Source organism: Ptychodera flava, unplaced genomic scaffold, assembly GCF_041260155.1.
Source record: "Ptychodera flava strain L36383 unplaced genomic scaffold, AS_Pfla_20210202 Scaffold_44__1_contigs__length_1314385_pilon, whole genome shotgun sequence".
In the NCBI taxonomy this organism is placed as follows: Eukaryota; Metazoa; Hemichordata; class Enteropneusta; family Ptychoderidae; genus Ptychodera; species Ptychodera flava.
The window spans coordinates 702,084-726,117 of NW_027248366.1; the positions used below are offsets into that span (position 1 = coordinate 702,084).

The 24,034-nt window shown below is 38.1% G+C and overlaps 1 protein-coding gene across 1 annotated transcript in view; it reads left to right on the forward strand.

Moving 5' to 3' along the window:
• The first annotated feature begins 23,213 nt into the window (after positions 1 to 23,213).
• The window catches only part of LOC139128137 (uncharacterized), a 109,160-nt gene continuing 108,339 nt past the window's right edge, over positions 23,214 to 24,034 (forward strand). The window contains exon 1 of the mRNA XM_070693973.1: positions 23,214 to 23,450. The gene's annotated coding sequence lies outside the window, so the exon portion shown is untranslated. The remainder of the gene's footprint in view (positions 23,451 to 24,034) is intronic.

Sequence of the window (24,034 nt, forward strand, 5' to 3'; positions counted from 1 at the left end):
TCTCAAAATTAGATATGCGCATAATTTATGAGGTGCAGGATGTGGTGTCAGAAGGTCTCCCATCATACCAAAAATGAAGGGTGTACCACTTGTGGTTACTGAGTTATGGACATATACGTATATTCAAGGTCAAAGGTCATCGAGGTCACATGACATTTTGTCAAAAAAATTTTATTGCTAAGTTATCCCTATATACCAAAAATCAGACCTCTAGCTCTATTGGCTGGCTCAGAATTAGATATGCGCATAATTAATGAGGTCTGGTCATGTGACATATTTGCAATAGATTTCTATCCCATAGTAGTCCCTGTGTACCAAAATTTGGATCTCTAGCCCTATTGGTTAGCCTAGAACTAGATATGCACATAATTAATGAGGTCTGGTCACGTGACATATTTGCAATAGATTTCTATCCCATAGTAGTCCCTGTGTATCAAAATTCGGATCTCTAGCCCTATTGGTTAGCCTAGAATTAGATATGCGCATAATTAATGAGGTCTGGTCACGTGACATATTTGCAATAGATTTCTATCCCATAGTAGTCCCTGTGTACCAAAATTCGGATCTCTAGCCCTCTTGGTTAGCCTAGAATTAGATATGCGCATAATTAATGAGGTCTGGTCACGTGACATATTTGCAATAGATTTCTATCCCATAGTAGTCCCTGTGTACCAAAATTTGGATCTCTAGCCCTATTGGTTAGCCTAGAATTAGATATGCGCATAATTAATGAGGTCTGGTCACGTGACATATTTGCAATAGATTTCTATCCCATAGTAGTCCCTGTGTACCAAAATTCGGATCTCTAGCCCTATATGGTTAGCCTAGAATAAGATATGCGCATAATTAATGAGGTCAAGGTCACGTGACCTGACCCAAAATATTTCGGTGAACATTAACAGCCAATGATCGTCTATGTCGAAAAAGAACCAGACTCCTAGCTCTATTGGCTAGCCTATAATGGGCATTTGTAAATCTATATGGGAGGTCAAAGGTCACTGAAAAATATGAAAAATAATACTTTAAAAATCTTCTTCTCAAAATCGGCAAGACCTGTGACCTTGATATTTGGCATGAAGGGGCCTAACCCTATGGTCTACAAAAATTTAGGACAGAATTTTGATTGGTTAATTTTTATGCAAATGAGGTCAATTTTAAAGTTTATTTTCAAAATGGCCGAAAGGTCACGTGACCTTTTGTTATGGTCATGTGACCAAAAAATTACTTTTGCTGAGTTGTACCTGTGTACCAAATATGAAGTCTCTAGGTGCAACGGTGTTCGCGTGGTAGCTGCAAAAGCTCGTCGTAAGAAGAATAATAATAATAATAAAATATAGCTGCAAGCAGCGATGACCGGGTTTCGACACAAATAGCAGCATTAAGAGCAAAAGAAAATTAGATTGGCGCATAATTTATGAAGTACAGTATGTGATGTCATAAGGTCTCCAATGATACCAAATATGAAGTGTGTAGCACTTGTGGTTACTTAGTTATTGCCATATATGTATATTTGAGGTCAAAGGTCATCGAGGTCACATGACATTTGTCAAAAAAGTTGTATTGCTAAGTTATCCCTATATACCAAAAATCAGATCTCTAGCTCTATTGGCTGGCTCAGAATTAGATATGCGCATAATTAATTAGCTACAGGATGTGGTGTCATAAGGTCTCCCATCATACCAAATATGAAGGGTCTAGCACTTGGGGTTACTTAGTTATGCCCATATATGTATATATAAGGTCAAAGGTCATGAAGGTCACATGACATTTTGTCAAAAGAATTGTACTACTAAGTTATCCCTATATACCAAAATCAGACATCTAGCTCTATTGGCTGGCTCAAAATTAGATATGCGCATAATTAATGGGGTACAGGATGTGATGTCATAAGGTCTCCCATCATACCAAAAATGAAGGGTGTACCACTTGTGGTTACTGAGTTATGGACATAAACGTATATTCAAGGTCAAAGGTCATCGAGGTCACATGACATTTTGTCAAAAAAATTGTAATGCTAAGTTATCCCTATATACCAAAAATCGGACCTCTAGCTCTATTGGCTGGCTCAGAATTAGATATGCGCATAATTAATGAGGTCTGGTCATGTGACATATTTGCAATAGATTTCTATCCGATAATAGTCCCTATGTTCCAAAATTGGGATCTCAAGCCCTATTGGTTAGCCTAGAATTAGATATGCGCATAATTAATGAGGTCTGGTCACGTGACATATTTGCAATAGATTTCTATCCCATGATAGTCCCTGTGTACCAAAATTTGGATCTCTAGCCCTATTGGTTAGCCTAGAATTAGATATGCGCATAATTAATGAGGTCTGGTCACGTGACATATTGGCAATAAATTTCTATCCCATAGTAGTCCCTATGTACCAAAATTGGGATCTCTAGCCCTATTGGTTAGCCTAGAATTAGATATGCGTATAATTCATGAGGTCTGGTCACGTGACATATTTGCAATAGTTTTCTATCCCATAGTAGTCCCTGTGTACCAAATTCGGATCTCTAGCCCTATTGGTTAGCCTAGAATTAGATATGCGCATAATTAATGAGGTCTAGTCACATGACATAATTGCTATAGATTTCTATCCCATAGTAGTCCCTGTGTACCAAAATTCGGATCTCTAGCCCTATTGGTTAGCCTAGAATTAGATATGCGCATAATTAATGAGGTCTGGTCACATGACATATTTGCAATAGATTTTTATCCCATAGTAGTCCCTGTGTACCAAAATTCGGATCTCTAGCCCTATTGGTTAGCCTAGAATTAGATATGCGCATAATTGATGAGGTCTGGTCACGTGACATATTTGCAATAGATTTCTATCCCATAGAAGTCCCTGTGTACCAAAATTTGGATCTCTAGCCCTACTGTTTAGCCTAGAATTAGATATGCGCATAATTAATGAGGTCTGGTCACGTGACATTTTTGCAATAGATTTCTATCCCATAGTAGTCCCTGTGTACCAAATTCGGATCTCTAGCCCTATTGGTTAGCCCTAGAATTAGATATGCGCATAATTAATGAGGTCAAGGTCACCTGACCTGACCCAAAATATTTCCGTGAACATTAACAGCCAATGATCGTCTATGTCGAAAAGAACCAGACTCCTAGCTCTATTGGCTAGCCTATAATGGGCATTTGTAAATCTATAGGGGAGGTCAAAGGTCACTGAAAAATATGAAAAATAATACTTTAAAAATCTTCTTCTCAAAATCGGCAAGACCTGTGACCTTGATATTTGGCATGAAGGAGCCTAACCCTATGGTCTACAAAAATTTAGGACAGAATTTTGATTGGTTAATTTTTATGCAAATGAAGTCAATTTTAAAGTTTATTTTCAAAATGGCCGAAAGGTCACGTGACCTTTTGTTATGGTCATGTGACCAAAAAATTACTTTTGCTGAGTTGTACCTGTGTACCAAATATAAAGTCTCTAGGTGCAACGGTGTTCGCGTGGTAGTCACAGAAGTGCGACGGAAGAAGAAGAAGAAGAATAATAATAATAATAATAATAATAATAAAAAACAGAACGATTACAAGAGGGTTTCGCACCCATGGTGTCGAAACCCTAATAATAAAAAAACAGAACGATTACAATAGGGTTTCGCACCCATGGTGTCGAAACCCTAAAAACAGAACGATTACAAGAGGGTTTCGCACCCATGGTGTCGAAACCCTAAATATAGCTGCAAGCAGCGATGACCGGGTTTCGACACAAGTAGCAGCATTAAGAGCAAAAGAAAAATTAGATTGTGCGCATAATTAATGAAGTACAGGATGCAGTGTCATTAGGTCTCCCATCATACCACATATGAAGTCTGTAGCACTTGTGGTTATCAAGTTGTGAACATATAGGTATATTTAAGGCCAAAGGTCATCGAGGTCACATGACATTTTGTCAAAAAAAATTTTATTGCTAAGCTATCCCTATATACCAAAAATCAGACCTCTAGCTCTATTGGCTGGCTCAGAATTAGATATGCGCATAATTAATTAGGTACAGGATTCGGTGTCATAAGGTCTCCCATCATACCAAATATGAAAGGTCTAGCACTTGGGGTTACTTAGTTATGCCCATATATGTATATATAAGGTCAAAGGTCATCAAGGTCACATGACATTTTGTCAAAAAAATTGTACTGCTAAGTTATCCCTATATACCAAAAATCAGACATCTAGCTCTATTGGCTGGCTCAGAATTAGATATGCGCATAATTAATGAGGTACAGGATGTGATGTCATAAGGTCTCCGATCATACCAAATATGAAGGGTGTAGCACTTGTGGTTACTGAGTTATGGACATATACGTATATTCAAGGTCAAAGGTCATCGAGGTCACATGACATTTTGTCCAAAAAATTGTAATGCTAAGTTATCCCTATATACCAAAAATCAGACCTCTAGCTCTATTGGCTGGCTCAGAATTAGATATGCGCATAATTAATGAGGTCTGGTCACGTGACATATTTGCAATAGATTTCTATCCCATAGTAGTCCCTGTGTACCAAAATTCGGATCTCTAGCCCTATTGGTTAGCCAAGAATTAGATATGCGCATAATTAATGAGGTCAAGGTCACGTGACGTGACCCAAAATATTTCGGTGAACATTAACAGCCAATAATCGTCTATGTCGAAAAAGAACCAGACTCCTAGCTCTATTGGCTAGCCTATAATGGGCATTTGTAAATCTATAGGGAGGTCAAAGGTCACTGAAAAATATGAAAAATAATACTTTAAAAATCTTCTTCTCAAAATCGGCAAGACCTGTGACCTTGATATTTGGCATGAAGGGGCCTAACCCTATGGTCTACAAAAATTTAGGACAGAATTTTGATTGGTTAATTTTTATGCAAATGAGGTCAATTTTAAAGTTTATTTTCAAAATGGCCGAAAGGTCACATGACCTTTTGTTATGGTCATGTGACAAAAAAATTACTTTTGGTGAGTTGTACCTGTGTACCAAATATGAAGTCTCTAGGTGCAACGGTGTTCGCGTGGTAGTTGCAGAAGCTCGTCGCAAGAAGAAGAAGAATAATAATAATAATAATAATAAATATAGCTGCAAGCAGCGATGACCGGGTTTCGATACAAGTGGCAGCATTAGAGCAAAAGAAAAATTAGATCTGGACATACCTAATGAATAATTGGCACATTTGTTAAAATGGTACTAAAAGTCATCCTTTCAACCTGGTAGTTTTGCATAAAACTTCTATCAAATACTTATGCCAGCGTACCAAATATCAGACCTCTAATTCTATTGGCTGGCTCAGAATTAGATATGCGCATAATTAATGAGGTACAGGATGTGATGTCATAAGGCCTCCCATCATACCAAATATGAAGGGTGTAGCACTTGTGGTTACTTAGTTATGGCCATATATGAATATTTGAGGTCAAAGGTCATCGAGGTCACGTGACATTTTGTCAAAAAAATTGTATTGCTAAGTTATCCCTATATACCAAAAATCAGACCTCTAGCTCTATTGGCTGGCTCAGAATTAGATATGCGCATAATTAATGAGGTACAGGATATGATGTCATAAGGTCTCCCATCATACCAAACATGAAGCGTGTAGCACTTTTGGTTACCGAGTTATGGACATATACGTATATTGAAGGTCAAAGGTCATCGAGGTCACATGACATTTTGTTAAAAAAATTGTATTGCTAAGTTATCCCTATATACCAAAAATCAGACCTCTAGCTCTATTGGCTGGCTCAGAATTAGATATGCGCATAATTAATGAGGTACAGGATGTGATGTCATAAGGTCTCCCATCATACCAAATATGAAGGGTGTAGCACTTGGGGTTACTTGGTTATGGCCATATATGTATATTTGAGGTCAAAGGTCATCGAGGTCACATGACATTTTGTCAAAAAAATTGTATTGCTAAGTTATCCCTATATACCAAAAATCAGACCTCTAGCTCTATTGGCTGGCTCAGAATTAGATATGCGCATAATTAATGAGGTACAGGATGTGATGTCATAAGGTCTCCCATCATACCAAATATGAAGGGTGTAGCACTTGGGGTTACTTAGTTATGGCCATATATGATATTTGAGGTCAAAGGTCATCGAGGTCACGTGACATTTTGTCAAAAAATTGTATTGCTAAGTTATCCCTATATACCGAAAATCAGACCTCTAGCTCTATTGGCTGGCTCAGAATTAGATATGCGCATAATTAATGAGGTAGAGAATGTGATGTCTTAAGGTCTCCCATCATACCAAATATGAAGGGTGTAGCACTTGTGGTTACTGAGTTATGGACATATACGTTTTTTCAAGGTCAAAGGTCATGAAGGTCACATGACATTTAGTCAAAAAAATTGTATTGCTAGGTTATCCCTATATACCAAAAATCAGACCTCTAGCTCTATTGGCTGGCTCAGAATTAGATATGCGCATAATTAATGAGGTACAGGATGTGATGTCATAAGGTCTCCCATCATACCAAATATGAAGGGTGTACCACTTGTGGTACTTAGTTATGGCCATATATGTATATTGAGGTCAAAGGTCATCGAGGTCACATGACATTTTGTCAAAAAAATTGTATTGCTAAGTTATCCCTATATACCAAAAATCAGACCTCTAGCTCTATTGGCTGGCTCAGAATTAGATATGCGCATAATTAATGAGGTCTGGTCACGTGACATATTTGCAATAGATTTCTATCCCATAGTAGTCCCTGTGTACCAAAATTCGGATCTCTAGCCCTATTGGTTAGCCTATAATTAGATATGCGCATAATTAATGAGGTCTGGTCACGTGACATATTTGCAATAGATTTCTATCCCATAGTAGTCCCTGTGTACCAAAATTTGGATCTCTAGCCCTATTGGTTAGCCTAGAATTAGATATGCGCATAATTAATGAGGTCTGGTCACGTGACATATTTGCAATAGATTTCTATCCCATAGTAGTCCCTGTGTACCAAAATTCGGATCTCTAGCCCTATTGGTTAGCCTAGAATTAGATATGCGCATAAATAATGAGGTCAAGGTCACGTGACCTGATCCAAAATATATCGGGGAACATTAACAGCCGATGATCGTCTGTGTCGAAAAAGAACCAGACTCCTAGCTCTATTGGCTAGCCTGTAGTGGGCATTTGTAAATCTACAGGGAGGTCAAAGGTCACTGAAAAATATGAAAAATAATACTTTAAAAATCTTCTTCTCAAAATCGGCAAGACCTGTGACCTTGATATTTGGCATGAAGGGGCCTAACCCTATGGTCTACAAAAATTTAGGACAGAATTTTGATTGGTTGATTTTTATGCAAATGAGGTCAATTTTAAAGTTTATTTTCAAAATGGCCGAAAGGTCACGTGACCTTTTGTTATGGTCATGTGACAAAAAAATTACTTTTGGTGAGTTGTACCTGTGTACCAAATATGAAGTCTCTAGGTGCAACGGTGTTTGCATGGTAAAGGCAGAAGTGCGGCGGAAGAAGAAGAAGAATAATAATAATAATAAATATAGCTGCAAGCAGCAATGACCGGGTTTCGACGCAAGTAGCAGCATTAAGAGCAAAAGAAAAATTAGATTGGGCGCATAATTAATGAAGTAGAGGATGCAGTGTCATTAGGTCTCCCATCATACCACATATGAAGTCTGTAGCACTTGTGGTTATCAAGTTGTGGACATATAGGTATATTTAAGGTCAAAGGTCATCGAGGTCACATGACATTTTGTCAAAAAATTTTTATTGCTAAGCTATCCCTATATACCAAAAATCAGACCTCTAGCTCTATTGGCTGGCTCAGAATTAGATATGCGCATAATTAATTAGGTACAGGATGTGGTGTCATAAGGTCTCCCATCATACCAAATATGAAGGGTCTAGCACTTGGGGTTACTTAGTTATGCCCATATATGTATATACAAGGTCAAAGGTCATGAAGGTCACATGACATTTTGTCAAAAAAATTGTACTGCTAAGTTATCCCTATATACCAAAAATCAGACCTCTAGCTCTATTGGCTGGCTCAGAATTAGATATGCGCATAATTAATGAGGTACAGGATGTGATGTCATAAGGTCTCCCATCATACCAAATATGAAGGGTGTACCACTTGTGGTTACTGAGTTATGGACATATACGTATATTCAAGGTCAAAGGTCATCGAGGTCACATGACATTTTGTCACAAAAATTGTAATGCTAAGTTATCCCTATATACCAAAAATCAGACCTCTAGCTCTATTGGCTGGCTCAGAATTAGATATGCGCATAATTAATGAGGTCTGGTCACATGACATATTTGCAATAGATTACTATCCCATAGTAGTCCCTATGTACCAAAATTGGGATCTCTAGCCCTATTGGTTATACTAGAATTAGATATGCGCATAATTAATGAGGTCTGGTCACGTGACATATTTGCAATAGATTTCTATCCCATAGTAGTCCTTGTGTACCAAAATTCGGATCTCTAGCCCTATTGGTTAGCCTAGAATTAGATATGCGCATAATTAATGAGGTCTGGTCACGTGACATATTTGCAATAGATTTCTATCCCATAGTAGTCCCTGTGTACCAAAATTTGGATCTCTAGCCCTATTGGTTAGCCTAGAATTAGATATGCGCATAATTAATGAGGTCTGGTCACGTGACATATTTGCAATATATTTCTATCCCATAGTAGTCCCTGTGTACCAAAATTCGGATCTCTAGCCCTATTGGTTAGCCTAGAATTAGATATGCGCATAATTAATGAGGTCAAGGTCACGTGACCTGACCCAAAATATTTCGGTGAACATTAACAGCCAATGATCATCTATGTCGAAAAAGAACCAGACTCCTAGCTCTATTGGCTAGCCTATAATGAGCATTTGTAAATCTGTAGGGGAGGTCAAAGGTCACTGAAAAATATGAAAAATAATACTTTAAAAATCTTCTTCTCAAAATCGGCAAGACCTGTGACCTTGATATTTGGCATGAAGGGGCCTAACCCTATGGTCTACAAAAATTTAGGACAGAATTTTGATTGGTTAATTTTTATGCAAATGAGGTCAATTTTAAAGTTTATTTTCAAAATGGCCGAAAGGTCACATGACCTTTTGTTATGGTCATGTGACCAAAAAATTACTTTTGGTGAGTTGTACCTGTGTACCAAATATGAAGTCTCTAGGTGCAACGGTGTTCGCGTGGTAGTTGCAAACGAAAGGCGGAAGAAGAAGAAGAAGAAGAAGAAGAAGAAGAATAATAATAATAATAAAAACAGAACGATTACAATAGGGTTTCGCACCCATGGTGTCGAAACCCTAAATATAGCTGCAAGCAGCGATGACCGGGTTTCGACACAAGTAGCAGCATTAAGAGCAAAAGAAAAATTAGATTGTGCACATAATTAATGAAGTACAGGATGCAGTGTCATTAGGTCTCCCATCATACCACATATGAAGTCTGTAGCACTTATGGTTATCAAGTTGTGGACATATAGGTATATTTAAGGTCAAAGGTCATCGAGGTCACATGACATTTTGTCAAAAAATTTTTATTGCTAAGCTATCCCTATATACCAAAAATCAGCCTCTAGCTCTATTGGCTGGCTCAGAATTAGATATGCGCATAATTAATTAGGTACAGGATGTGGTGTCATAAGGTCTCCCATCATACCAAATATGAAGGGTCTAGCACTTGGGGTTACTTAGTTATGCCCATATATGTATATATAAGGTCAAAGGTCATGAAGGTCACATGACATTTTGTCAAAAAAATTGTACTGCTAAGTTATCCCTATATACCAAAAATCAGACCTCTAGCTCTATTGGCTGGCTCATAATTAGATATGCGCATAATTAATGAGGTAAAGGATGTGATGTCATAAGGTCTCCCATCATACCAAATATGAAGGGTGTACCACTTGTGGTTACTGAGTTATGGACATATACGTATATTCAAGGTCAAAGGTCATCGAGGTCACATGACATTTTGTCAAAAAAATTGTAATGCTAAGTTATCCCTATATACCAAAAATCAGACCTCTAGCTCTATTGGCTGGCTCAGAATTAGATATGCGCATAATTAATGAGGTCTGGTCACGTGACATATTTGCAATAGATTTCTATCCCATAGTAGTCCTGTGTACCAAATTTGGATCTCTAGCCCTATTGGTTAGCCTAGAATTAGATATGCGCATATTTAATGAGGTCTGGTCACGTGACATATTGCAATAGATTTCTATCCCATAGTAGTCCCTGTGTACCAAAATTGGGATCTCTAGCCCTATTGGTTAGCCTAGAATTAGATATGCGCATAATTAATGAGGTCTGGTCACGTGACATATTTGCAATAGATTTCTATCCCATAGTAGTCCCTGTGTACCAAAATTCGGATCTCTAGCCCTATTGGTTAGCCTAGAATTAGATATGCGCATAATTAATGAGGTCTGGTCACGTGACATATTTGCTATAGATTTCTATCCCATAGTAGTCCCTGTGTACCAAAATTCGGATCTCTAGCCCTATTGGTTAGCCTAGAATTAGATATGCGCATAATTAATGAGGTCTGGTCATGTGACATATTGACAATAGATTTCTATCCCATAGTACACCCTGTGTACCAAATTGGGCTCTCTAGCCCTATTGGTTAGCCTAGAATTAGATATGCGCATAAGTAATGAGGTCAAGGTCACGTGACCTGACCCAAAATATTTCGGTGAACATTAAGAACCACTGATGGTCTATGTCGAAAAAGAACCAGACTCCTAGCTCTATTGGCTAGCCTGTAATGGGCATTTGTAAATCTACAGGGGAGGTCAAAGGTCACTGAAAAATATGAAAAATAATACTTTAAAAATCTTCTTCTCAAAATCGGCCAGGCCTGTGACCTTGAAATTTGGCATGAAGGAGCCTAGCCTTATGGTCTACAAAAATTTAGGACAGAATTTTGATTTATTAATTTTTATGCAAATGAGGTCAATTTGAAAGTTTGTTTTCAATATGGCCGCCAGGTCACGTGACCTTTTGTTATGGTCATGTGACAAAAAAATTACTTTTGGTGAGTTGTACCTGTGTACCAAATATGAAGTCTCTAGGTTCAACAGTGTTCGCGTGGTAGTTGCAAAAGAAAGGCGGAAGAAGAAGAATAATAATAATAAAAAACAGAACGATTACAATAGGGTTTCGCACCCATGGTGTCGAAACCCTAATAATAATAATAAAAAACAGAACGATTACAAGAGGGTTTCGCACCCATGGTGTCGAAACCCTAATAAAAAACATAACGATTACAATAGGGTTTCGCACCCATGGTGTCGAAACCCTAAATATAGCTGCAAGCAGCGATGACCGGGTTTCGACACAAGTAGCAGCATTAAGAGCAAAAGAAAAATTAGATTGTGCGCATAATTAATGAAGTACAGGATGCAGTGTCATTAGGTCTCCCATCATACCACATATGAATTCTGTAGCACTTGTGGTTATCAAGTTGTGGACATATAGGTATATTCAAGGTCAAAGGTCATCGAGGTCACATGACATTTTGTCAAAAATTTTTTATTGCTAAGCTATCCCTATATACCAAAAATCAGACCTCTAGCCCTATAGACTGGCTCAGAATTTGATATGCGCATAATTAATTGGGTACAGGATGTGGTGTCATAAGGTCTCCAATCATACCAAATATGAAGGGTCTAGCACTTGGGGTTACTTAGTTATGCCCATATATGTATATATAAGGTCAAAGGTCATGAAGGTCACATGACATTTTGTCAAAAAAATTGTACTGCTAAGTTATCCCTATATACCAAAAATCAGACCTCTACCTCTATTGGCTGGCTCAGATTAGATACGCGCATAATTAATGAGGTAGAGGATGTGATGTCATAAGGTCTCCCATCATACCAAATATGAAGGGTGTACCACTTGTGGTTACTGAGTTATGGACATATACGTATATTCAAGGTCAAAGGTCATCGAGGTCACATGACATTTTGTCAAAAAAATTGTAATGCCAAGTTATCCCTATATACCAAAAATCAGACCTCTAGCTCTATTGGCTGGCTCAGAATTAGATATGCGCATAATTAATGAGGTCTGGTCACGTGACATATTTGCAATAGATTTCTATCCCATAGTAGTCCCTGTGTACCAAAATTTGGATCTCTGGCCCTATTGGTTAGCCTAGAATTAGATATGCGCATAATTAATGAGGTCTGGTCACGTGACATATTTGCAATAGATTTCTATCCCATAGTAGTCCCTGTGTACCAAAATTCGGATCTCTAGCCCTATTGGTTAGCCTAGAATTAGATATGCGCATAATTAATGGGGTCTGGTCACGTGACATATTTGCAATAGATTTCTATCCCATAGTAGTCCCTGTGTACCAAAATTTGGATCTCTAGCCCTATTGGTTAGCCTAGAATTAGATATGCGCATAATTAATGAGGTCTGGTCACGTGACATATTTGCAATAGATTTCTATCCGATAGTAGTCCCTGTGTACCAAAATTCGGATCTCTAGCCCTATTGGTTAGCCTAGAATTAGATATGCGCATAATTAATGAGGTCAAGGTCACGTGACCTGACCCAAAATATTTCGGTGAACATTAACAGCCAATGATCGTCTATGTCAAAAAAGAACCAGACTCCTAGCTCTATTGGCTAGCCTATAATGGGCATTTGTAAATCTATAGGGGAGGTCAAAGGTCACTGAAAAATATGAAAAATAATACTTTAAAAATCTTCTTCTAAAAATCGGCAACACCTGTGACCTTGATATTTGGCATGAAGGGGCCTAACCCTATGCTCTACAAAAATATAGTACAGAATTTTGATTGGTTAATTTTTATGCAAATGAGGTCAATTTTAAAGTTTATTTTCAAAATGGGCGAAAGGTCACGTGACCTTTTGTTATGGTCATGTGACCAAAAAATTACTTTTGGTGAGTTGTACCTGTGTACCAAATATGAAGTCTCTAGGTGCAACGGTGTTCGCGTGGTAGTTGCAAAAGAAAGGCGGAAGAAGAAGAAGAAGAAGAATAATAAATATAGCTGCAAGCAGCGATGACCGGGTTTCGACACGAGTGGCAGCATTAGAGCAAAAAAAAAGTTACAGTATGCGCATAATGAATATGTCCAGTATGTGGTGTCATAAGGTTTCCCATCATACCAAATATGAAGGATGTAGCACTTGTGGTTACTTAGTTATTGACATATACTCATATTTAAGGTCAAAGGTCATGGAGATCACATGACATTTTGTCTCAAAATTTCTATTGGTAAGCTATCCCAATATACCAAAAATCAGACCTCTAGCTCTATTGGCTGGCTAAGAATTAGATATGCGCATAATTAATGAGGTACAGGATGTGGTGTCATAAGTTCTCCCATCATACCAAATATGAAGCGTGTAGCACTTGTAGTGACTGAGTTATGGAAATATACGTATATTCAAGGTAAGAGGTCATCGAGGTCACATGACATTCTGTCAAAAAAATATTATTGCTAAGTTATCCCTATATACCAAAAATCAGACCTCTAGCTCTATTGGCTAGCTCAGAATTAGATATGCGCATAATTAATGAGGTACAGGTTGTAGTGTCATAAGGTCTCCCATCATACCAAATATGAAGGGTGTAGCACTTGTGGTTACTTAGTTATGGACATATACTCATATTTAAGGTCAAAGGTCATCGAGGTCAAATAATATTTTGTCAAAAAATTGTAATGCTAAGTTATCCCTATATACCAAAAATCAGACATCTAGCTCTATTGGCTGGCTCAGAATTAGATATGCGCATAATTAATGAGGTACAGGATGTGATGTCATAAGGTCTCCCATCATACCAAATATGAAGGGTGTACCACTTGTGGTTACTTAGTAATGGACATATACGTATATTCAAGGTCAAAGGTCATCGAGGTCACATGACATTTTGTCAAAAAAAATTTAATGCTAAGTTATCCCTATATACCAAAAATCAGACCTCTACCTCTATTGGCTGGCTCAGAATTAGATATGCGCATAATTAATGAGGTCTGGTCACGTGACATATTTGCAATAGATTTCTATCCCATAGTAGTCCCTGTGTACCAAAATTCGGATCTCTAGCCCTGTTGGTTAGCCTAGAATTAGATATGCGCATAATTAATGAGGTCTGGTCACGTGACATATTTGCAATAGATTTCTATCCCATAGTAGTCCCTGTGTACCAAAATTCGGATCTCTAGCCCTATTGGTTAGCCTAGAATTAGATATGCGCATAATTAATGAGGTCTGGTCACGTGACATATTTGCAATAGATTTCTATCCCATAGTAGTCCCTGTGTACCAAAACTCGGATCTCTAGCCCTATTGGTTAGCCTAGAATTAGATATGCGCATAATTGATGAGGTCAAGGTCACGTGACCTGACCCAAAATATTTCGGTGAACATTAACAGCCAATGATCGTCTATGTCGAAAAAGAACCAGACTCCTAGCTCTATTGGCTAGCCTATAATGGGCATTTGTAAATCTACAGGGGAGGTCAAAGGTCACTGAAAAATATGAAAAATAATACTTTAAAAATCTTCTTCTCAAAATCGGCAAGACCTGTGACCTTGATATTTGGCATGAAGGGGCCTAACCCTATGGTCTACAAAAATTTAGGACAGAATTTTGATTGGATAATTTTTATGCAAATGAGGTCAATTTTAAAGTTTATTTTCAAAATGGCCGAAAGGTCACGTGACCTTTTGTTATGGTCATGTGACCAAAAAATTACTTTTGCTGAGTTGTACCTGTGTACCAAATATGAAGTCTCTAGGTGCAACGGTGTTCGCGTGGTAGTTGCAGAAGCGCGACGGAAGAAGAATAATAATAATAATAATAATAATAAAAAACAGAACGATTACAAGAGGGTTTCGCACCCATGGTGTCGAAACCCTAATAATAATAAAAAACAGAACGATTACAAGAGGGTTTCGCACCCATGGTGTCGAAACCCTAAAAAACAGAACGATTACAAGAGGGTTTCGCACCCATGGTGTCGAAACCCTAAATATAGCTGCAAGCAGCGATGACCGGGTTTCGACACAAGTGGCAGCATTAGAGCAAAAGAAAAATTAGATTGTGCGCATAATAATAGAGTACAGGTACAGTGTCATAAGGTCTCCCATCATACCACATATGAAGTCTGTAGCACTTGTGGTTACCAAGTTGTGGACATATAGGTATATTTAAGGTCAAAGGTCATCGAGGTCACATGACATTGTGTCAAAAAAATTGTATTGCTAAGCTATCCCTATATACCAAAAATCAGACCTCCAGCTCTATTGGCTAGCTCAGAATTAGATATGCGCATAATTAATGAGGTACAGGATGTGGTGTCATAAGGTCTCCCATCATACCAAATATGAAAGGTGTAGCCCTTCTGGTTACTTAGTTATGGCCATATATGTATATTTAAGGTCAAAGGTCATCGAGGTCATATGACATTTTGTCAAAAAAATTGTATTGCTAAGTTATCCCTATATATCAAAAATCAGACCTCTAGCTCTATTGGCTGGCTCAGAATTAGATATGCGCATAATTAATTAGGTACAGGATGTGGTGTCATAAGTTCTCCCATCATACCAAATATGAAGGGTGTAGCACTTGGGGTTACTTAGTTATGGCCATATATGTATATTTGAGGTCAAAGGTCATCGGGGTCACATGACATTTTGTCAAAAAAATTGTATTGCTAAGTTATCCCTATATACCAAAAATCAGACCTCTAGCTCTATTGGCTGGCTCAGAATTAGATATGTGCATAATTAATGAGGTACAGGATGTGGTGTCATAAGGTCTCCCATCATACCAAATATGAAGGGTGTAGCACTTGGGGTTACTTAGTTATGGCCATATATGTATATTTGAGGTCAAAGGTCATCGAGGTCACATGACATTTTGTCAAAAAAATTGTATTGCTAAGTTATCCCTATATACCAAAAATCAGACCTGTAGCTCTATTGGCTGGCTCAGAATTAGATATGCGCATAATTAATGAGGTACAGGATGTGGTGTCATAAGGTCTCCCATCATACCAAATATGAAGGGTGTAGCACTTGTGGTTACTGAGTTATGGACATATACTCATATTTAAGGTCAAAGGTCATCGAGGTCACATGACATTTTGTCAAAAAAATTGTATCGCTAAGCTATCCCTATATACCAAAAATAAGATCTCTAGCTCAATTGGCTGGCTCAGAATTAGATATGCGCATAATTAATTAGGTTCAGAATGTGGTGTCATAAGGTCTCCCACCATACCAAATATGAAGGGTGTAGCACTTGTGGTTACTAAGTTATGGACATATACGTATATTCAAGGTCAAAGGTCATGGAGGTCACATGACATTTTGTCAAAAAAATTGTATTGCTAAGTTATCCACATATACCAAAAACCAGACCTCCAGCTCTTTTGGCTTGCCTAGAATTGGATATGTGCATAATAAGTAAAGCAAAATATAGTTGGTCATGTGACATCTTGTCAAAAAAGGACAGTTTGCATCCCCAAAATTTTGATGTGAAATGTGGTCCACCACTGGTCAATGTTCAATAGACACTGGCCAGTTGGCACTCTTACATAGGCCAGAATAAGCCTTTGCTATAGCATAGCTGCATAGGTATAGGGAAGGTCAAAGGTCATAGAAAAATCAGAAAAATAATACTTTAAAAATCTTCTTCTCAAAATCGGCAAGACCTGTGACCTTGATTTTTGGCATAAAGGAGCATGGCTATATGGTCTACAAAATGACCTCGCGGAATTTTGATAGATGAATATTTATGCAAATGAGAGGCATTTAAAAGTTTAAATTTAAGATTGACGGCAGGTCATGTGACCTGTTGCCATGGTAACGAAATAGAAAAATATGGTCTTTGAGTTTTACCTATGTGCCAAATTGGAAGTCATTTGGTATAACGGTATTCGAATGGCAAGCATGAAAAGGTGGCGGAACAATAATAATAAAAAACATAACGATTACAAGAGGGTTTCGCACCCATAGTGTCGAAACCCTAATAATAATAAAAAACAGAACGATTACAATAGGGTTTCGCACCCATGGTGTCGAAACCCTAATAAAAAACAGAACGATTACAAGAGGGTTTCGCACCCATGGTGTCGAAACCCTAATAATAAGAAAAACCCAATGAAAGCAATAGGGGAAAGCTGTAGGCTTATGGGCCATGGTACACATACACGGGGATATGCTGTTGAGATGCTTAGGTCAAAGGTAGAGCTACTAGGTCAAAGGTCATCCGTTACCCACGAAGATAGTCCGGTTCAAAAAGTAGTGCCTGTCTCTATGCTTGAATAGCAGCTGATCAGCACTCAGTTTGTGGCTTACAAAGATGGAGCATGGGTTGTAAGTTGATTTTAGAGCCAACATGAGATTCATTGCAAAATCAGATCAGTTTTTTCAGAATGTGAAGCAAGCGAGCTTTCATCTCATTGAGTTACGTACGAGGCCAGCCTATAGCTTATGAATAGGGAATATGCTCAGCCAGCATTAGTGCACAGGGGCTGCTAATGCCAATGCTGGGCAAGCCAATAGAGCTAGGGGTCTGATTTTTGGTACATGGGCAGAAGTGTGAAAGCCAAGATTTTTGGCAAAAAGTCACGTGACCAGGATGACCTTTGACCTCGATTTCACGAATAGGCCTGTAAATCAGTAACCACAAGTGCTACTGCCTTGATATTTGGTTGGATGGAAGACAATATGGTACCACATCACGTAGCTCATTAATTATGCGCATATCTAATTCTGGGCTAGCCGATAGAGCTAGGGATCTGATTTTTGGTACACAGGCAGAAGTATAGCAGTAAAGTTTGTTGGCAAAATGTCACGTGAGCAGGATGACCTTTGACCTCAAAAACTTTGTTTGCTTCCTCATAGCAAAAATCAGACCAGTTGCAGTATCTGGTACTCCAGAATTGCATATGTGCACATTTAATAATGTGCTACGTGATGCCAAGGTCAAAGGTCAAGGGGCATTCCCAAAATTTTGGTTTTCAATATGTGGTCCCAAAAAGGTCGTTGTTCAAGACACGCTGGCCCGTTGGGACCCTTACATAGGTCAGAAAAAGCCTTTGCCATAGCTTAGCTGCACAGGTAGAGAAAGGTCAAAGGTCATAGAAAAATCAGAAAAATAATACTTTAAAAATCTTCTTCTCAAAATTGGCAAATCCTGTCACCTTGATGTTTGGCATGAAGGAGCAAGGCTATAAGGTCTAAAAAGTGACTGGAGCAGAATTTTGATTTATCACTTTTTATGCAAATGAGCTCAATTTTAAAGTTTATTTTCAAAATGGCCGAAATGTCACGTGACCCATTGTTATGGTAATGAGATCAAAAAATTACTTGCCAGGTGTTTTATCTATATGCCAAATTTGGAGACTCTAGGTGCAACAGTGTTCGAATGGCAAGCGCATTTAGGAGGCGGAAGAAAAATAATAATAATAATAATAAAAAACAGAACGATTACTATAGGGTTTCGCACCCATGGTGTCGAAACCCTAAAAAACAGAACGATTACAAGAGGGTTTCGCACCCATGGTGTCGAAACCCTAATAAAAAACAGAACGATTACAAGAGGGTTTCGCACCCATGGTGTCGAAACCCTAATAATAATAATAAAAAACGGAACGATTACTAGAGGGTTTCGGACCCGAGGTCTCGAAACCCTAATTATGGCGTGCACAACGGCCATTCTATAACACCTGACGACTAAACATATATATGCTCCCACAATTGCCGTGTTCTGATATACCTGAGATTTACGGATATCTAAAAATATGGATGTATCTAAAAACTAGGGTGAAACGAAGTCTCTGAGAAATTGTAATATTGAAATGTTTGCCGTACAATATCAAGTCTTGACTCGATATTTGTATTTATGTGTATTCATTCAGGGTGCGTTCAAATTTTTTTATAAACAATACTGTTGATGCATACATATATAGCAGAATGAACGAAATATTTGAGGACGATAGTGAAATTAGTAGAAATAAGAAGAGCAAATATTTGTGATTCAGACAACTGGCTTGTTGCAAAGGATTTCCACCGTCTCAGTTTTCCGAATCTTGTTTTTCTGCATAGTAGAGTATCACGTATGGCGGCCATTTTGAATTTCAAATATCCGTTCGGTATACGTAAATCTTGGGTATTATTTTGTTTCAGATCTCTCATACCAAAATTTGTACGGTGACCATAGATTTTGATAGAAAATGGTTGAAAGATTCCTTGAGAAAAGCTTGAGTAAAAGCTAAGGTCTTTCTCTTTCCAGGCGCATATTACCTTAGGATGGAAAATAAAAATTTGAATGCCTGATTCCGATCATCATATCGTTATATACCAGGGTATATCTAACTTTTCCTTAATTTGGAAAGCTGCACTCTGACCATCTGAAATGTGTTAAATGCATGATATTTGAAGGTTTGTAAAATGTTTTGTCCAACTTTTCTCAGCCCAGGAAAATTTTAACCATATTTTGCCACAATCAACATTCAACATTCCGGGTACCATACAAAATTTTGGCACTAGAGAAACAAATTACCATTTACCAATATTTAAACTTCAAAAATGGCTGCCGTTCTTGTAAATTTGATGGAGAAAAAAACATTGAAATCTTAGACAAGATGGTGAAAGGTTAAATTCCTTATAACGTGCCTCAAAATTAATGTAAACAAGCAGTATACTTGTGCATTATTGTTAAAACCTTTTAAAGTTGGAGTGTCTGTCCCCGAGTTGCGTTCCCCGCGGACTAATTTTCTTTGTGGACAGGCTAGGGTTTAAAGCTCCGTTAGCTAATGCTCTGAATTGTAACATTCCGCGAGAAGTATAAAAATATATTCGTTGTATTGTACACGTATAATTAAAATATTTTCCACAGTTGCAGCCATTGCCCCTCAACGTTCATACAATAAATTTACATCTCATATTTTGTAGGGTACGTAGGAAGTGGAAAGATAAGGACATTTTTGAGAACGTTGGGGGCGTTCTTATGATCAAAGAATTATCAGTCTAGGCATTTCGTAAAATTGACTTAGAAAAACCTCTTTCGACACTTAGATATGTAACGCCCTCCCTTGTAGAGATTTTATCTTGAAGCGTCCCGGCCCTCACGTGCCCAAGGCGTGTGAAGGTTGGTTCAAGATCGTACGAGACTGAGATAGCGTCATACTTTAATTCACTATTTTCAATTTTTCAATGAGAACAATCGAGGACGGGATATTCCATGGTGCGATATTGTTTAATCTTAAGAAATGACAAATGTATAATGTGTAATGGTGATCATTTTGTAGTTATGTAAGTTTAGAAAAGTATATAACTTTGCATAGAATATTAACTGACGATCAGAATTTGAGACGTTGAACGTCACATTGCCATCTTATAATAAATATCTAACGTAGTGCTACGATCAACATCTTGGTGTGTTAGCTTCAGTTACTGAAAGCATTACGATCCAGACTGGTACCTTAACTCGTAATTCCCCTAACTACCAGCGCAACAGATATTCTGCTAAAAGTGACTTTCATAGTCACACATGTGTTTATGGGTTTCTGAGTTATCGTGACAGAAAGCGATATTTTTTCCTCAATATTAGAAACACAAACACCGAGTCTGCAAGGTTCCTTGCTCGGGTTGTCAGAGAAAATTAATACTCGACATATTTTGTCTTGGTATCAAGCTGAGTGAAACCATTTCTGCAGCGTGGGTGCGGCAGTAAGGTCATCAGGGGTCAGAATGCCAACATGTAAATGTTTTCCCGCCAATTTACGATTGTTTTTGTACGATACAAACGCACTTCATTGCACTTTAATAACCTAACACCTTTTTCGAGCTCAGCTATCATATAAACATTTTCCCTCAAAAGTAGCTTGTCTGCAACATTTCATTTTTCATCAATTTTGCTCATTTCTCTATAGCCCCCCCCCCCCCGATTAAGCCGTCGACTTCAACATTTGTTTGTTCTTCGTCATTGGTGTAGATCTTTTGCAAATTTTGTTTTCGAAAATAGATAGTCTTGCAGGTTTTTTTTCCATCATTTGCTGTACAACTAGACAATGTATGATATTTTTATTCCGTGTATCAATTATAGTTTCCTTGTCTGCCTCCTACATCATTCTGGAATACTCATCATTGTATTTGGTTTGTCAATACAGCGTGTTAGTGTTTGACATGCCTCAGGGTAATTGTCAATCATTGAATCAGTCCTGGACTAAATTATTTTTTGTTTATCAACCCCAAACGGGACAGACATACAGAGAGACTGCGAAGGCATACTGCAGTACTGTGACCACACATTTACTTTGCAAATCAATGGTTCAACGACTTCGTTAGACCCCCACCAACGTACAAGGTTTGCATCGAACACGCGAATAAAATTTTGAACCTAAGCTTACACCATTCAGGATTCCAGTGCAGTTGGGTACTTGCGAAAGTACACAATAAGGACAGAAATATGTTATTTTACCTGCGAAAGTACACAATAAGGACAGAAATATGTTATTTTACCAACAATGTGTATGATTATAAATCTATTCATATATAAAGTAACTATTTTTGCACATTTCTTACGACTAATAGCATCTTCTGGCCCTGTGGGACAACTAAGGTTATAATAGAAAACAGTGATTTCTCCTTTCTACTAGGGAGGTTGCTTGTTTGGCAGTGAGTACGTAGTCATATTGACGATTTTTTTTCTCTTGTATTTGTGTCTTTTGTTTTGTATATCTATTATTATTATTATTATTTTGTTTTTTTGTTTGTTTGTTTTGTTTTTATTCTTGCTTCCCTTCGGGTTATCGAGAGGTAAGCTTACTTGGGATTTTGTTCAAAGTATCGACAAAGATGTTCAGTTCGTTTGAACTATGGTAGGACCTATACACTTTTCTTTAGTATACAAGCTTATGGATTTCATATAGTTTCTCTTCTGTCTCGGTGTGGGGAGAGAGAGAGAGAGAGAGAGAGAGAGAGAGAGAGAGAGAGCAAGATTGTTGAAGTATGGGCTTTTGAACAATGCCTTAGGCCTAAGGGACATGGTTCTACTCGTACAATAATATTAATTAAAGATATGAAAAAAATTCACCCAATCATAAGTATCAATATAACTATTGAAATAATCATACGAGCTACAATTCACAAGTCACAAAACTATCTCGCAAAATTCTCAAGTTAAAGTTTTTCCATAAAATATCGATCAAAATCAGTAAGTGGTAATTTAAAGCATACTTACTATAAGCTCACATAGGGAAATATGCCAATAAAACACCACTTGTCGTACATGTCTTGGTGGTTAGTGTCCGTTCTGTATGCAAATCAACTTTCAATTAACCGTTGGTGTTTTAATTACCAATGTGGGTATCTGGCATTCCGCCAACGGAGTAAATGAGCAGTCGATAAACATGATAAATGCTGAACGTGTTAATCTGTATTGTAGGATGGAAAAGGTCACGTAGCAAACAAGCCCACTTCAAGAAATTTTAGGCCTTGCGCGAAGAGGTGTTTTTTATTTGCAAATAGTTTTGATTTCTAAATGCATTTATTACAAATCTATTAAAAGTTTTGTGAGGAAGAAAATGAAGGGAAGAGAAGCTATTCGCAGACGCCGTTCTACTAGCGCCCCCCCACCCTCCATTCCCACCCTCCATTGGTTTTCTGACCTCAAATTCCCAGAAGGAAAATTCCTCGCTGACTATTAAACCCCTCCAAAAGTGTCCTCTACTCGCCACAAATGTTTGCCCTGAAGCCGATATTCCTACAAAGTCCCCGCAAACAGCTTCGATTCAGTCGGCAAATCTACTAGCTGCCTGCTGGACCCCTGCCCCTTATTAATTCGAGTTGTTCTGAGCAAAGAAGATCCTTCTCCTCCTATCGATTTCGAGTCTGCCCGTCCGTCCCCCTCCTCCTGATACACGAGGAAACATTGTTGGTCTAAACAATGAGCCGCTTACATACACCTGTTTATGCGAACGGCTTTGTCGACTGCCCCTAGCTATAACACAGAGACAGTGCATCGACGCGTGTCCCGTATGTAAAGTAGCAAACTTGCAGTTCACGATCCCCGTATGACGTATACCCATGCCGGGCCCCTCATACACGGCTTGCCATCAATCAATATCAGAGAAACGAGGATTTTTCTTATTATATATTATTTTGATACGCCACGTATGTGAAATATCACATTTAATATTGTTTTATCCCCCGAAGCTATTATTTTTCCAGTCAATATTTCTCCAGACGTAAGAATAGTGTCGAACGAGGCTGCAAGGTCATCCCTGGCCATCCAGCACGATCGGCGACGCCGGAAACAGTCAGTCTTGATTTCGTTCGCGGAATGCATGCAAACCAACGTACGATTTTCCACAAACCATTCGTCGCCTATTAGCTTGACAATTAGCGGTCAGTGCAGTTTCATCTTCGGACGGAAACCCGGGCAAGGTATGTCGATAATGTTGCTGTTTTATCACTAGTCAATAAATTATCTTACGAACAACTCTCTTTATTCATTCAATCGCCTCCAGTAGAAAGATGTTGCAGCATTTCGTTTCTAATACTGAACTCGACAGAGAAAATGTGTTCTTTCCTAAATGTAAAGGGTACATAAGCAGGCTCCGTATATCGACATATTTATGTCCTGTACTTTTATTACGTAACGAAGCAATCGGTTCGGGTTTGTTTAATTTATGTAACGGAATCATAACAGTAACACTGCACTGAGCTGTTCGTCAATTATCTGACGCCGTAGATATCGCGACTGTCGTGTCGCTGTGATCAATGCACAGCTCTTCGCAATCTCTCTTCGTGACAAAACTGTAAACATCGCGGTGATTCTAATGAAAAAAATCTGAAGTGTCGCAGAGAAATTATTTCGACGTGCGTTTGATCTATATAGCGGAGCAATGCAGGAGCAGGGACGTCAATTTTCATAGTAAAATGTTGTTCGGCGTTCAATTACAAATTCCATTTGGATGAACTCGGCTCAGTTATATTTATCTGGGTTGGTTTTACTTTGAAAGCAAGAG